This window comes from Sphaerodactylus townsendi, linkage group LG01 (genome assembly GCF_021028975.2).
Source record: "Sphaerodactylus townsendi isolate TG3544 linkage group LG01, MPM_Stown_v2.3, whole genome shotgun sequence".
NCBI lineage: Eukaryota > Metazoa > Chordata > Lepidosauria > Squamata > Sphaerodactylidae > Sphaerodactylus > Sphaerodactylus townsendi.
Window position 1 is genome coordinate 84373988 of NC_059425.1, and position 8650 is coordinate 84382637.

An 8650-nucleotide genomic window follows, 5' to 3' on the forward strand; every position below is an offset into this window, starting at 1 on the left:
CTGCTGTTTTTGGCCCATGCGGAATCAGCCTAGAAGATATTCCTGGCCGCAGAAGGCCATTGCGTTCACATCCTACATGTGAGCTCCCAAAGGCACCTGGTGGGCCACTGCGAGTAGCAGAGAGCTGGACTAGATGGACTTTGGTCTGATCCAGCTGGCTTGTTCTTATGTTCTTATGTTCCTAACTGGTTTATATCCATGGCTTTTAGCTTGACCTCTCATTAAAGACCAAAGGCTTCTCAAAATATTTTGTCAGGGACTTAACCTCCTCCCTCTCTGCATCATCTAGCCCTTAGGTCAATCAGAGTGCAGGATGCCACAGCCAATCAGGTGACTTCTCCTGTTCCTAGGCCTTTATGCCTCACTCTGAAAGTATACAATGATTTGCTTCCGACACACCTGCACTTTAAAATGCACTTTTCTTCTGTAGTCCATCGCACCATATTATCAACATGCTTTAAAAAAAAGGAATTTATTCTTGTAATACTGAATTTTGGTTTGTTACCATGGAATATGCACTGCCTTGCCGTAACCCTTGTATCTGCAGGAAACTTACTGACGGGAACAGGAGAAATATGCATCAGACTTAAAATTCACTGCATTCAAGACCTAAGGAGAAAAGCTTAAGATACCACTTGCTCCTATGTATGAATTTTTGCTTGTCCAGCTGGTAGGGAAAATCCTAGAACCAGAAGATGATCAAAAATTGACGGTGGATGTACTATGAAGCCCTTCTGTTTAGTATTTATTTTTATTCCTTTTAAAAGCCACCTTTCTACCTATCTTAAGCAAACAATAAAAACACTTCAATATATAAAATTAATTCGAAACAAAACATGTGAATGGGAGGAAGGGTCAATGAGAATCAGTTGTGGTATTGTTTTCTGATAAACTGCCTGAGTGGGATTCTGGAGAAGGGCATAAAATTGCTTCAGTGAAGTAAGTATTGTGTACCCCTGGTGATCTGCCAGATAAATCACATCTTTTGGTATTTTCCTTTGGACAGCATTAACCATTGCCCTGAATCCCCCCCCCCCCCGGTACTTTGGGAAGGCTCTAAGATGCTATTAACTCTGTTGACCCCAGAACCCATGGAATTCTGGGTACTTCATTGTTCACTGGGTATGCCTCTATCCTTTCTTTGGAAAACTGTATTATGAGGTTGTTCTAGTACAAGTGTACGCGGATATCCTAGGATCTCAGATGGATCACTAGATCTATCAAGATTGTTGTAAACATTCTGAATGCAGATGCCAGATCAAATGGCAAAGCTCTTCCTGAATGCAAAATGGAGGAATCTGTGGTACACTGGGAGAACATGGGTGTCTATTGTCTATATGTGCGTTGGCAGCCAAAGGTGTACTGTCTGAAGGGGTTGCCTTTTGGGGGGGAACTGGGGAGGCAGCAATGAATTTCTTCTTGTACATCACCTAGAATCTCTTGCCTTCTCTGGCACAGGATACAAACCTCTGATCAATTGCTCCTAAATCATTAGAGGAAGGAAGCTTCTAGCCAGCTGGAAGAATTATTGAATTGCTGTAGAATAGCATTTGAATAGCAGTGCTAAACAGACTCTGGAAGCTATAAGTACGGGGGGGGGGGGGGGGAAGGGGGGAGTGACTTCAATGTATCTTCAAGACTAAATAATCACATCGTCTGACCTAACCCATATGCATTGCTAAACATATTTACTTTGGAGTTAGTACCCCAGTTCAGAGAATGGCTCTTTTAGAGGAGGGCTTCTGCAGAGTGATATTCAGACTGTCCATTGCATTGCAGTTATTGCAATTGCAAGACTTTTACTCTGTGGAGATGCACCAATTTCAATAAGAAATTAATATCCCTCAGTGGAGCCCAGTTGCCATCATGAGGAGTTTCCTCTGAAAGGACGGGGGTCAGCTGAGAGGAGGGGGGGGGTCTGAAACCCACTGCCTCCATCTGGAAAATTTGCACCAAGGATACAGCAGACCTTTCCAGGTTATAGGGGAGGTTTTCACCCATCAAAGAATTTCCTTCAACCCACCCCAAGGCATTGGCAGGCCCCTGGAATGCAATGCGGAAGTTTCCCAGGAGCTTGTGATAGGGAAATTCTCAGGGGGTGTGTGTGTGTCAGAGGGCAGTAGCACCTTAAATACCAACAAACTTTCCAGGATATAAGTTTTGAAAGTCAAACCTAGCAGTTTATTAACAGTCAGTGGGAGGTTACCAATGCTCATTTCTTCTTCCCAGCATGCCAGAGGCACAATCTGATATTGGCCTGCTACACTCTGGGCCTGTTGAAGTCAACTAGCCATCTGACAGGACCTGTGTGCAAAAAGAATCTTGACCTTGTGGCCTGAAATGGGGGGGGGGTCTTTCTTTTTAACATCCGATAAAGAGTTCTGGATAATTTTAACGCTTACATACTATTTTGTGTCATTTTGCTGATCTTAATAAAATAGATTATATGGCTTTTGCTCTGACTTTTCATTTGGACTGGTGCAGCTACCTGCAGCCTCTTTACACTGATATTCATGATATTCAGCTTTGCTTGGTGCAGTTGTTTTGTGTTTTGAGGCCAGGGTAAATATTCAGCCCTATTACAGACAGGTATGACAGCTTCTAATAATAAGCTGCCCTTGAGATCAATAAACTAGGACTGAAATCTATTAACTCATTTAGTCAAACTATTCTCACCCAGTGTTTGCACCTTTGTATTTCTTCTGCTGAGGTTGCCTATTTGATCTGACTTCTGCTTGCACTTAGATAATAAAATAGCCAATTTCATACTTGCAGCAGAGATTCTTACCAGCAAAGCAAGTGACAAAATGTTCCTACACCTGCAGAAATATAATTTAGTTTGTGATTCCATAATCAGTAAAATGAACAAGTGGGACAGATGATGACTGGGTTTCTTATAAGGTATCATCCTGATATTAGATCTTCAGATAAGTGGGTGATGTTCATGTAACCACCGGAATCACAGACGGAGCTTGGAAATGATGCACAAAAATATATTTTGTATAGATGAGCCATAAATAGATCACAAGATGTATTACTCAGATGGAACACTTACTAGTTGCAGCCTTTCCTCCATATTGATGAGACACAACCAGGATTAGTGTCAGATGAGTTGCAGTGTTGGTCTGCAGCAACAAAACTACCAGTAGATTGAATCCAGTAGCACCTTAAAGACCAACAAACTTTCCAGGATATAAGTTTTGAAAGTCAAACCTCCCATCATAATTACTTTACTTTGTGTAAAATTGTTCATTATCAGCAAACAGTAATTTTGCTTGTATCAAATACTGCTGTCTATATATTGAGGATTATTATTCTGGCCTTTTACCAGTGGATTAGATAACAAGTTCAAGGTGCAAAATAATTTTAAATTATTATTCGATAAATTTCCTATGGATTTTGCTCACAGGCTTCTTCAGGGGAATTGTGATACATAACATGTAGTTACATTGCTGAGTTCTCATAAATAATTATTATTTAGTTGAAAATCCATAAATGAAATTCCATAAAGATAGATCATAAATGAAGACCTATGGGCAAAGAACCCCAGAAGACACTCAAAATTGTGACCTTTGGAAGAGACAGTTACAAAACTGACCCTGTACATGCAGGAAACCAGTCCGGAAAGAAATTGAAATTCCATAAATAAAGAAGCCATAGCCTGTAGTTTGCAAGTCATGAGCTAGCCTGTGTTAACGATAAGACATTTTGGAGGTCATTAATTCATTGGGTCATTCATTGGTGAATTGGAAGCAATTTGATTATACTTAACACACACATATAAATAAAGCATTGTCAAAAGTGAAATTACAGATCATACAGGAAAATTTTAACCATGTACAATGCTTCTGAACTTATTTTCTTTAAGATTGCAGGAAGAAAAATTGGAGAGGACAGATAAACTGTTCAGGACCCACAGGTTTTGGCTCAAATTTTAAAATCTTTTTTCTATCTAAATAAAAGTTAAAAATATGTTAGTCTTGCAGTGTTTCTTCCAAAAAGAGTACAAGATCAGTAGCAAATTGCTCCTGTGAAGACTTCTATATACCCAATGTCCAGTTGGTGGAATATCTCTGGAGCCTAACAATTCAATCTGCTTTTGTCAATTTTTCATTTTTACAGGTTAATTTTTCCACAGGCCAAAAGGTACAGTCAGAGGGAACATGATTGTTCTCCATAAAGTGTTTAGCCAGTGGGGGCACTTCTTTTTAATTTAATGCCACTTTAATTTAATACCACTTTTGTGTTCTGCTATGCATTGGTCTTCCATATCCTTCATAGAGTTACGTGTTGTGAAATTCTTTGGTATATTTTTGTCTTATCTAAAGCATTGAAAAAGTGTTTCATATTGCATCTTAGCTCACAACGATTACACCTGCTCACAACAATTATAATTTCCACTGGGAAAATGTACCTGCGGAGGATCCTTTAGTATATATTTGTAAAAAGTGTTTCATATTGCATCTTAGATAACAGCAATTATAATTTCTAAAGTGTTACTATGGAAAAAGAGCACAGCCATTAGAACAGGGGTAGGGAACCTGCGGCTCTCCAGATGTTCAGGAACTACAATTCCCATCAGCCCCTGCCAGCATGGCCAATTGGCCAATGGAGACACCCAAGAATCGTTGGAGAAATATATGGACCAATACTTGGAGGACCCCCCACCTACGCACCACTGGCAAAGTACGGGTGCGCGTCCAAAGTCCACATCGGGGCCCCGACAGTCCGTAGAGAGTATCTTGGATCTACCCGGAGGGTCCCAACGCAGACTAACTTTTGCGGAGGATGCCCGTGCCCACGACCCCCCCGACCTACGTGGACTTCTTGGGGCAACCGCCGGACCCACCGAGGATTCGCAGCGGGGTTCGGATGTAGACCCAGACGATTGGGAGGAACAGCGCGTAGCCCTAGCCAGAGCCAAACGGGACTGGGAGCTGGAACGTGAGACTCTCGAAAGGGAGCGTGAGGCTCTGGAATTGGAACGGGAACAGTTTCGCCGCGAACGCGACGCTGAAATTGCCCAGGAGAAAGAGATGCTCCGAGAACAATTCCTGAAAGATCTTGAACGCTCCCACATAGTTTTGGACCACACCAAACAAGACCTTGACCGACAGCGAGAATGCGTAAAGGCACTTAAGACCCAGGGGGAAGTCGAAGCGGCCTTGCAACAACAGGAACGCGAGAGGCTTCGGCAAGAACGGGAAATTCTTGCGCGCCGAGAGAGAGATTTGGCGGACAGGGAAGACGCTACTCGACGTGATGCCGGACCGCCGGCAACCGTCACCAGGGCCGACGGAGCTACTCGCCCGCGCTCACCCCTTCCTCGACCGCCGGTTGGGCCACAACGGGGAGCTCCCGTGCCACAGCGAAGAATCCTTCCCCTGCCGCAGGCTCCGCCGCCCGCGTTCACAGCCCAACCGCCTCCCGGACCAGCCCCGGTTCCTGCGCCCCAAGCCGCCCCGATCGCTGGTAGAGGCCATCCTCGACCCCATATTCCGGCACGTTTCGATGGCACTGCTTCCCAATTGCCCTATTTTATACTGCAATTGGATGCGCACATGCTTGAATTTGATGACCTTTACCGTTCCGAGGCAGAAAAAGTGTGGGACATCGGATCGGTATTGGATGGAGATGCTGCTGAATGGTTTGTGGAACTCCATGAAATTGAGGGAGCCCCTGAACTTCAAACTGTAGCCGCCTTACTCCAAGGACTTAGATTACGTTTTCAGGACCCTGAGGAAGAAAACAAGGCCAGTAAGACTATTAAAACCATCAAACAAGGGAACAGACCCTTTGCCGAATCCGCCCGTGAGTTCCGTTTAGAGGCAAATAAGCTTCCTGACTGGCCTGAGCGTATGAAATGCGAATACTTTCACGATGCAATTGATCCTGAAATCTGCACCTGGGCAGACATGGTGCGCCAGCCCCAAACCCTCGCTGAATGGATTACAACAGGTAACTTCATTGCATCCCGTCTTAATCGATCCAAGACGGGAAAAGCCCCACCAACCAAGCCAACGGGAAGACCCGCAGCAGCCGCCGCCGCTGCTCCGCCTAAAAAGACCACAACGGGACCCCCCTCTACAGAGTCCACATCCGATCGTCGCCGCCGTCTTGGCTTATGCTTGTATTGTGGGGGCCCAGGCCACCTGGCAGCCAACTGTCCGAAAAAACCCAAGGCACCCGTCCCCGCACCACGGAGATCCTCAGCCAGGACCCCCCGTAAACCGGGTCCGAAGGAGCCTCAAGGAGCTGCCCGCAGCCTGGCTGATGACGACCAAGAAGACAGCGAAGAGATCGATTTTGGAGGAGTAAGCCTTTCATCAGGCCCAGCTGACGAGAAGATGGCGCCTGACGTGGTGAGTGAAGGGGGGGCCCCCATAACCATTATGACTACTTTAACCAATTCTGCGAAGCACACCCATATTTTGGCCCGGGCTTTAGAGGACTCAGGCTGCTCCCACTGTCTAATGAAACCTCAGGTAGCAGAACAGTTAGGACTCGAACGGATAGCGCTAGCCAAACCCATCCCCTTTACTCAGATGGATGGCAGTCCCTTGGGGACTGAGGGTCCGGCTCGGTTCAAAACCCAACCAGTGCTTTTACGTTGTGCCGAACACTGGGAGAGGCGTAGCTTCATATTGGCTCCAGTCGCCAAACACCCCATCGTTTTGGGTATGCCTTGGCTCTTGTCCCATGAACCCACCATTTTCTGGGGGCAACGCATTGTTCGATTCACGGATCCGCCTTGTGGGGGTCATATGCATGAGGGAGAACCACCTGACGAAACCCTAGAATCTCCAAATTCACAACATTCGCTTGCCCTTGAACTTGCTCCGAGCCCTGAGCTGGCTGGGATCCCGAAGCAATACTGGGATCTGGCTAGGGTTTTTGAAGAACAGGAATGCGATCAGCTTCCCCCCCATAGAGACACGGATTGCAAGATCCTCTTGGTTCCGGGGGCACAACTGCCGAAAGGGAGAATATACCGGATGAGCCCCGCCGAACAAAAGGAGCTCCGTGCTTTCCTTGATAAAAATCTCGCTAGGGGCTTCATTCGGCGGGCAACCAAAAGCACCCACGCTGCCCCCGTTTTGTTTGTAAAAAAGAAAGATGGTTCCCTGCGCCTTTGCACCGATTATCGGGGTTTAAACGCCGTCTCACTTTCCAACAAGTACCCCTTGCCTTTAATTAAGGATTTGCTTGACGCTCTGGGTACGGGATGCATTTTCACCAAATTGGACTTACGTGAGGCTTACTACCGAGTAAGGATCGCTGAAGGTTACGAACATTTAACAGCGTTTAATACTAAATTTGGACAATATGAATATTGTGTAATGCCATTCGGATTAGCCGGAGCCCCAGGGGCTTTCATATCATTGATCAATGATGTCTTGCAAGACTTTTTATTCAAGGGAGTAGTGGTATATTTAGATGATGTTCTGATATACTCACAAACAGTGGAAGAGCATGAAAGATTGGTCAGGGCTGTGTTGCAACGTCTACTGGACAACTCTCTGTTTGTCAAGTTGTCAAAATGTGCGTTTCACCAGACATCCTTGGACTATTTGGGTTATCGGATATTGCCCGAAGGGCTAGAGATGGACCCTGCCAAGGTAGCAGCGGTCGTTGACTGGCCCGTCCCTACCACTCATAAGGAACTCCAATCTTTCCTGGGGTTTGCCAATTTCTATCGAGACTTTATTCCCCAGTTTGCCCAGCTGGCCCTGCCATTAGCGGATCTGCTACGCACCAAAGGAAAAGGTCCTCAGGCATCCAAACCCGGGGCTCCCCTTCCCTGGACTGAGGATTGTCAAGCTTCCTTCCAGGCCCTTAAGGTTGCTTTCACTACTGAGCCCATCTTAAAACACCCGGATCCCGACTTGCCTTTCATAGTACATGTCGATGCTTCGGATAAAGCTTTGGGGGCTGCCCTCTTGCAGAAAAATAAAGATAATAAACTTTTCCCGTGTGCTTACTTGTCAAAGAAACTTTCTGGCCCTGAACTGAACTGGACGGTAGGGGACAAGGAGACGGCCGCCACAAAAGAAGCTCTTTCTACTTGGCGGCACTGGCTGGAGGGGGCAATTGGCCGATGCAATTGGCCATGCTGACAGGGGCTGATGGGAATTGTAGTTCCTGAACATCTGGATAGCCACAGGTTCCCTACCCCTGCATTAGAACATCTGCAATGGCTCATGTAGTTTGCAGAGCAGCAATAGATGCTTAGCTAGGGAAAGAACAACATTCTGAAGGCTCTCTCCTGCACAGCAGATATAGCTTTGATTCTCTTCTTTTCTTCTCAGGGGCCATGGCCTGCTCAGTCACTGGAAGGTGCAACCTCTGGTTATGTGCATACCAAGCTAATAGACATTATAAATCCATAATCTGTAATTATAAAGTTCTCCCTTTCAGGGGAACATACTGTTTGAAAATCCACTGGACAAAGTTAAAAATGTTTTAAAAGTAATGCCTAGACACATCTCTTGAGTAGACGCACATTAGGATTTCTCACTCCTGGGCAGGCAGGAAATTCAACTGGATACCTTTAATGCAGTCCTTTTGAAGACAACTAAATTGCAACCATTTCACTCTGAAGTTCAACAAACCAGTCAAGACAACAAAGCTCCTAAGCAATCACTTAGTA